Genomic DNA, 8969 nt, shown 5'->3' on the forward strand with positions numbered 1-8969 from the left:
TGAATTTATAAGAACAAGAACAATACTCATGTTCCTCCTGACCTGGAAGTTCTTGTTATGTTCTGCACTTCTAATGTGCTGCCATGGAAAGCATACATTGGAGTCAATGTTTGCCCTGCATAAGCAAATGTTCAATTTAAAGCAAATCTATGCCCACACCTTGGAAAAACCAAGGGCTGCTATAATGTTTATGATTGCACTTCATTTCACAAACCCAGATTATCTTCTATTTAAAACCTCATTGACATCACCATGTTAGATATATTTTAGGGAGCTTTATTGGCTGAATCACAGCAACTCTAAATATATACAACTAGGACTGATCATTCATGTGACAGCCTCTCCTTACCTTACCCAGGCTGGTGGCAGAAGATTAGATGGAAGCCAAGATGAAAAGCCTGCTGCATTACATATGGGAGGAGAAATTGTTTAGATTAGCAGGGCAGCCTGAGAAACAGCCTGACTCAGGCTGTGAAGTTCCATTTATAATTAGTCTACATTGCCTGCGGCAAGTGAGGTCAGGGTGGGCTTGTTTTAAAGGTAATTAAAGGTAATTCTTAGTCTGCAGATGTAATTAGCTGAATGTACATAGCATGGACACATGTTAAATGTATGATGGGTCAAGTAGGACCCTTGGGCCTAGCTTTTTGAAAAGATCCATTTACCAAACATTTGAATGTCAAACTTTTGTTACTGACCCTCTGATGAAGTTTTCATTGTCCCAAACCCAAAAACTGGCTCCTGCATTATCTCCACAGAGCTCTATCAATAACAGAGCATTGGTAGAGACATCGACATATCTTCCAATGGCCACAGCATTCACTCTTTCGAGGGTGGTTTCCTCTAGTATCTGCTCTGGGATTATCTATAGCCCAGTGGTATATTGCAGCTACCTTGGGGTAACAAATAGCTTTTCAGCATACATATAACCTTTAGAGGTTTTTGCACCATGTTCGTGCTCCTGGTGTCTCCCACATCAAGTAGGTCCTATCCAGTGGTCTTGTTCTAGGTGTGCACAGTCTGTTGTTGAATACAGATCCTTGGACATCTACCAAACAGGACCTATACCAAACAAATTTTTCCCATAAGAAATAAAAGGAAAATGATTATTTTCATTCCCATGAAAAAAAAATTGTTATTGGCATATTACACATTGATGGGGCTGTATAATATAATTTAAACACTGCTTAATACTAAAATACCTAAATACAAAAGCAATTAGCTGAAATAAATGAAAATTTAACCTCACTTTACCTTGCTGAGAGGAGTCGAGTGCCTACTAGGATGGTGCTGAGAAGGGAGGAGGAGGAGATGTTATATAATTCACCTAGAGTTATAGCGCGGGTTGTTCACTGAATGGTAGCAACTGGCGTACTGACGCTCGTGGGAAATTGTGGCTTTGTCTCGAGAGAGGTAAATAAGGGTAGTGCGGTGTTATGACTCATTTTGACCCATACAAGTTCTAGCACAAAGGTTGTATACCAAGCAAGTTTTTTTGTGTCCAAACAGGACTTATACCAAGTTGGACTTATTCCAAAACAGACTTATACTGAGGTACCACTGTACTTGGAAAAACAGAGGCATGTATTTACTGCCATATCGCTCTTTTATCATAGCTACCCATACCTATTAAAACTGTCTTTAAAGCTAAACTCAAACCTTCAACACTTCTTCCCATGAACAGTGTTGATATACTTTGATATTTGTTTCAGAGGGTGATATAATGTAGTGTGCATGGGATTTTTATTATTATTCACATTTGATACATTTCTGTTTATATTGAGTGCTATAACACAGGCTTTTACTATCCAACCAAACTCTGTTAAACATGCTCACACATTGGGCCTGATTTATCAAAGTTCTCTGGAGAAGATAGACTATCGTGAGTGAACCTGATTGATCCAGAAAACCTGGAATGGATATGGTCCAGGATTGAAAACATGTGTCAAGTAATAGCATAAGATTTTAGAAAAACTGGATCACACGGGTTCACTCATGAAAGTCTATCTTCTCCAGTCTTGTAGTACTTTAAAAAATCAGCCCTATTGTCTACATGCAGTGTGTAACATTAGGGTTATGTTCAGGATGCCAGTGAGCCCCCACCTCTGAAATAATTCCTACATGTAGCATCTCACCCATGGTAGCTCATAGATGGGGGTAGCACTGCTACCAATGTTGGCGCCAACTGTTGGGAGTCACACAGGAATGCTTGTTCCTGCAGCAAGTCTCAACGTAGCCTAACTTTTTAGGCTCCGAATTTCATATCTGCTTCATTCTGTTGATCCTATTCATGTACATGGAAAGGTGATACCAGCCTGTATGTCTGACATGTCACATGTACAAGCGCTTATACTGCTTGTTATATGTAAATTTAATAATCATAATCATATAAATCATTAAAAAAAAAAAAAACTGATCCAAGGTTGAAAACTACCCTCGCAGTGAGACTACCCCACACTGCAAAAGTTTAATGCTTGTTTTTCCTAACAGAACTGTAAAAAGCAGGAATTACCTAACGCCTTGCTCCACCTCAGCTGGCATGTACCCCTTCTATCTGACATTTGGCGTTGGCCAATTTTGGGCAGGTTGGGCAGTTTTTCAGTGTTCTCACATACAAGGCAGGTGTACTGGTTATGCATTGTAGGGGATAATGCAACCAAAGCACTTACATCCATACAAAAGGGGCTACAGGGGACAGGATGCCCAAAGAACCTGCATGGGGCAAAGTATACAGTAAGGCTATGTACACACGTCAGATGATTTTCAGCCAATACAAGCTGTCAGGTTCATCTCGGAAGAGAATCTGACATGTGTACAAAGGTTGTTCATGGATCGTTGTTCTGTTGTTCATGGATCTGTCCTGACGGATCCATGAACAACAAAAGATGAACTCTTAAATGAAGAAGAACTCCTAAACTTGATTTTTACAATATAATTATTTTTTGCCACACAAAACCCTAGCTATAATCTGTCTTTCTTTTTATCACAAGATGAACGACCAAAATGGAAGTGAAGAGAGGAGCAAGACGGTGCCGCTCGCTCGTTCTCTCCCTTCCCTCGCAAATGAACAGAATGGTAATGTATGTACAGTGCTCGTTTATTCATCTTTCAGAAGTTTGTCACTTGAAACGATTGTGAAAAAATGTTTTCAATGACAATAATCAAGGGCATGTATGTAGTCTAAGTAAACTTGCTTTTTACAGTACCCCTAAGATAAAATCATAACATTTACCCCTTGGAATCTGGGGGGGGCTATTACAAGGATAGTTGTCCACCTCAACTGGAGTTAGACAAATACATGGAAAAAAATATTAGTACACCAGGACATCAGACTTGCTATTGTTCTCTTAAATAAGGTATCTGAAAAACTTTTGAATGCATTTATGATTATTTTATTTATGAACAATGGTAGTTCCATAATCAACAACACCACTTTCATCTAGCCGGAGGTGGCTGCCTCCTCCTTCCTTTTCTTTGCATGTCATAAAAAGTAATTTCCATTGTTCTCTACGCTCATCAGCCCTGAGCAGGCCAGAGTATCAAATTGGAGCCTCTGAGGTCTGCAGTTACATTTACTATAATAATAAGAAGCCTGTGGGGAAGGGGTACAAGGATGATAATTATGAAAGTGCATGATTTTAATTTATAACATTACATGATCCTTGTCTTATTTGTCATTTTCTGCAGGAATAAAGTATGAGAATGTTTTTCTGTGGCGTCCTTGTCTGCTACCTTCATCTAATGCAGCCTTATTTGACCTTTTTAACATGGTGGACCCTTGAATTAACTTTCAGGTCTTCAGGTAACCCCTGCTATAATTATTATATCCACAGCTCACAGTACATTATTGTGGTGATCAGTAAGAAGAATGCCTTTTACATTGTTGGCCAGTGGTAAGAATGTCACCTTTACAGATGACCTGAGGGGCACAAACTGCTCAATGCTAAAGGACCTCCAGAGCCCTTGTTGAGAAACACTAATCTAATGGGTAGCTAAGTATACTGGCATGGTCAGATGTTTTTACATACCCACGTGCAATAATTGTCATTGGAAAGGATCTTTCACGATCCTTTACAACGACTAACAACTGCATGATTCATGAACGAGAGCTGTACATACAGCACCGTTCTGCTCTATTGGAGAGGGGAGGGGGAGAACGACAGAGCGGCACCCTGCTGTACTCTCTCCCCTTCACTTGCATTACGATCGTTCATCGTTTGTGGATCCGACAGGATGGTCGTTTGGACGATGGACGACAAGCGCTGTACACACGCCAGATTCTCATCCGATATTGGCCCTGGGCCTATTATCGGACGAGAACCATTGCACATGTGTACGTAGCCCTTGTGGTGCTCGCAGTGTCTACTGTGGGAAAATGACTTTATTTACAAAAGAGCTGTCCTAGGATTACAATATATTACAGCTTGTTGTGTGTCCCAACTGTGTCTGAAAGTTTTGGCATTACAGAATAGAGTTTGTTGGACATCCTTTTCCAAAAACATGGCCATAAAAAATGTCTCCCTTTTGGGGCTATAACAACTTCCACCCTGTAAGTAGGTTTTCCAAAAAATGTTCTAGAGGGTCTTTGAGGGTTCATGTCCATTTAATCAAAAAAGCATTTCAATGGGTCAAATACTGATGGTGGATGAGAAGGCCTGGTTTACAGTAGATACCTCATTTCATCCCAAAGGATGGGGCGAGGCTGCATACACACATGCAATTTATGTTGCTGGTTTCCAGCAACAACAAGAGTGACAGATGAAAAAACAAGAACTGTACGCACTGCGCCATTCTATTCTATGGAGAGGGGATGAGGGAGAAAACAACGAGTGGCTCCCCGCTGTGCTCTTGTGCTGGACATCTATAACGGTTGTACTCTGATGGTCATTCATGAATCTGAAAAAATGGATGCATGAATGACTTCGGGCAAACGCTGTACACATATCAGATGCTCACCTGAGCCTGACCATTGTATCGGATCATCTGAAGTGTGTACAAAGCCTTAGGGTCAGGGCTCTATGCAGCCCACTCCAGTTCCCCAACCCACTAAATATCAAGCTATGTCTTTATGGCACAGGGCACAATTAGACTTCAACAAACTTGCTACAAGCCTGAAAGTGCTGAAGCATTATATGTACCATTCCCTGGGTAACTAAACTTGAAGATCTGTCCACCTACATTTGGACCATATAATGTAGGTGTAATGGTCGGGTGTTCATGCAATGCATTATACATGTCCATAGCCAGATTTTTCATGTCTTCAGTAAATGAATATGAACATTTCATGTTGTGGGATGTCACATGTTTGGTAAGTCTTTATGGTAAAGATTTTCCTAGAGGTGCAATGATTATTGGCTAAATCACAAAAAAAAGCACAAAGCTTCTTGGTAAAGTCAAGAGATGTTCATGAATACAGGCTCAGTATTTATCTGTGGCTCACAGATTTCCCCGCTCACACAACAGTTGGTCCCTGGCTAAGGATTAGGAGATCTGGATGCGTTGAGTGAGCGGATCAGAGTTTTTTTTCTAACAGACAGGGTCAGTAATGTCACAGATTTGGTTGTTTACTGTGCCATGCAGTATTAGGCATTTATTTCTGGCCATATGCTGTGCAGCATTTCCCTGGCACATGATGTTCATTAAGTCAGCTGAGTAATATGACTGAATCTGTGTGTTGGTCATTTTTGGATAACAGTTTATGAAACACTTGTCTAGATCTCAATAGGCAAGCCTTTCATATGATAATGCAGGGCTCCTGTTCTAACAAGAATCCCCCTACAATTGTGTCTGTGAATGGCTATACAAAACAGGAGCTAGCTGTATGAGAATCCGGCTTGTAAAGAATATGCTGCTGGCAATCTCTACAATCGTGTTACAGAAGATGATTTATGATAAACAAAAGCAGGCAATTGTGTACACACATTTGGTGCTTTACTGCAACATTGCCATCTAATGTGTTAAGAAGAGATCTTCAGCGGCTGATACAGATCTGCGCAGAGAGAACTGGGAAAACTGGGATAAAGGGAAGAGGGACAGGATATGAATACCCAGCGGCGGCAATGTGCCACACACTGCTCCATTTGTCATGAATTATAAGATGGAAATTGAGTCATCTGCCCATCCTTGAACTCCATGCAACTTTTTAACCTAATTTTTTTGGCTCCAGTAAAAGGAATATTTCCTCTTGTACATGCTAAAGGGGATGACTCTTAATCACTTGCAGAGATTTTGAAGGCATTTTAAATCTCTGTGAGTGATATGAGCGCTGTAATCTTTGGGGCGTTGCTTGCATTTCTTAACCCCTGAGTACCCTAATGTCACAGAATGCTGAGTTCAGCTGATTTCCAGATCCTTGTGTGTATAGAATTGGGGTGATTGTACAGATTCATGGACTAAGCATCCAGTATCTTATTCATCACATTTTTAATTTTTATTGACTTATTATGGCGATCCCTGCAATGAAGGTCTTGTGCAGGCATTTCTTGGTATAATAGGACAACACTCTGTCCATGTTTTTCTCCTGTGTTGTCATCATGTCACTTGATCGTTTACACACAGATTACATAGGATTCGCCCACTTTTGGCACCATCATGGAGTCTACCCCTAGAAATACCATGAAGCCCCTGCTGTAGTGCATGTATAAGGACAGAATTCATGCAGGAGATCAGCAGCACAGGATGAAAGTCAAAAGGCAAACTCAATGCCATGCGTACATTTAGTTTACCTCCTACGTAGCCACAGGTCACATGTGATGCACAGTGGGGAGTACCTTGCTTTATGGACCCTACCTGCATGGAGTTTGTATGTTCTCAATGGGTTCCTCCCATATTCTAGCACATACAGGTAGATTAGTAGGCCTTAGTAGAGACATTGTATTGTGAGCTCCTCCTAAGTAATCAAGGCTACAGAAATAGATACAAGTGATGTATCTTGCAAGTATCTGCTCCTATAAATCAGTTCCATGTTTGTGTGACCTGGACTGGGCATTGGCAGTCCCAGGTTTGTATTAAAAAATAAATAAAATAGAAGCAGGCAGGTTCTGTAATGCTAACAGGACCGGTAAAGGCAACAAGCCTGATTTATTAAGGTTCTCCAACACTGGAGAATCTAGCTTACAGGTATTTCCCAGGTTACATACGAGATAGGGACTGTAGCTTTGTTCTTAAGTTGAATTTGTATGTAAGTCGGAACAGGTACATTATTTTATTAAATGCAATTAGGACAGTTATTAGGCAATTATGTTTGTCTCAACCTAATATCAGGCAGTGTGGTGTCAGTTACTGTATAAAATCCTCACGGTGAGTTAATCACAAACAAAGCAAAAAAAAACTTCATGGAGCCTAGACATTCATTAACTTCTGGAGCAAGCTTCGCTTTGATATGGAAAAAGAAACAACTGCAGAGTTTGTCCTGGTCACTAAACAGTTACAAGATGTTACAGAAAAGCTCATTGCTTAAGATCACCAACATCCTCAGCTGTGTTTGGCAAAAGATTTCTTCTCCAAGTCATGCAATCTGCCCCCTCCCACCATCAAGCCTCCGTCCTGCACATAAGTGACCAGGTAAGCCCTGTTTGTATCTAGGAGTCGTCCATATGTAGGATGTCCTTAACTTGGGAACTACCTGTATTATGGCAGAACCTGGGTGATCCACAGACCCATTTGTTATTAGTTAGCAAATGTTTTCAATCCCTGAGTAGCTCTCCTAGCTATATTAAATCAGGCTCTATGATCTGACTATCGGTGAGGATGTGGTGTAGTTACGGTTTCCTCATGCCAGTGAATTGCTGCCTTTGGGCAGGCAAGTAGCTCCCCCCGGTGGCAGCCCCATAGAAAATGAATGGCAGTGAGCAGTTAAGTACCACTCACTGCCACCTGCTGTTGAACCTGTTTGCACCTCCTGTTTGCAATCTTTTAACTAAACTTTCTTTGCTTTGTCACTGATCCTCCTCCGGGTTTGAAATCTTCAGCCATACTGATTGGCCAGACTGGAATGCCAAAACTTTTGCGCATGCGCACAGGAGTTCAGTCCTTCCTGGCATGGCAAGCGCAGCTTATGTGTCCATTATAAAGATTGGGAACTGGAGGGTAAGTTTGTTTTATTGCAGAAGGGACAATAAACACCCAGCCTGATTCAAGGTTTTATTATTTTTAAAGTGCAGTTCAGCTTTACCTTCTTAGCGGTAACCCTGAGCCACACTCGGAGTAAAATAAACAACAGCAGATAGCGGTAACTCCGAGCCACACTCAGGGTAGTTAAAAAAATAAAGAATGAAGACTTACCTGGTCCCATCGGTGTCCTGCCCGTATGATTCAATCCAATGGCTGCGTCCTCTTCCTTCGCTCGGTCCCCCGGCGAGTGCGCTGACGTTCCCGGTGACGTCAGTACGTGCGGGGGAGTGTGGTGGGAATCTCAAATTCTTTTGTATTGAATCTAATACAAAGTAATCATTATATTATATATTTATTATATATTCTACTGTACAGTTATATTACAGGTTTTTTATTCAAAGTTTATTATTAAACGTTTTAAATATTGGACATATTTGGGTGAGTTATGTCTAGGAATTACAGCCCTACAATGTACGGCTTTTAGACATATGAACCCGCATAGATATGAGGATAGATATGAAAGACAGATATGAGGATATATTTGAAGATAGATATCAGGACAGATATGAGGGATATATATGAAGGATAGATATGAGGATGGATATGAGGGATAGATATGAGGATAGATATGAAGGACAGATATGAGGATAGATATGAAAGATAGATATGAGGATAGATATAAGGAAAGATATGAGGATAGATATTAGCATAGATATGAGGATGGATATGGGGATAGATATGAGGGATAGATATGAGGACAGATATGAGGGATAGATATGAAGATGGATATGAGGGATAGATATGAGGATGGAAATGAAGGATAGATAAGAGGATATACATGAGGGATAGATATGAGG

This window comes from Pyxicephalus adspersus, chromosome 11 (genome assembly GCF_032062135.1).
Source record: "Pyxicephalus adspersus chromosome 11, UCB_Pads_2.0, whole genome shotgun sequence".
Taxonomy (NCBI): Eukaryota; Metazoa; Chordata; class Amphibia; order Anura; family Pyxicephalidae; genus Pyxicephalus; species Pyxicephalus adspersus.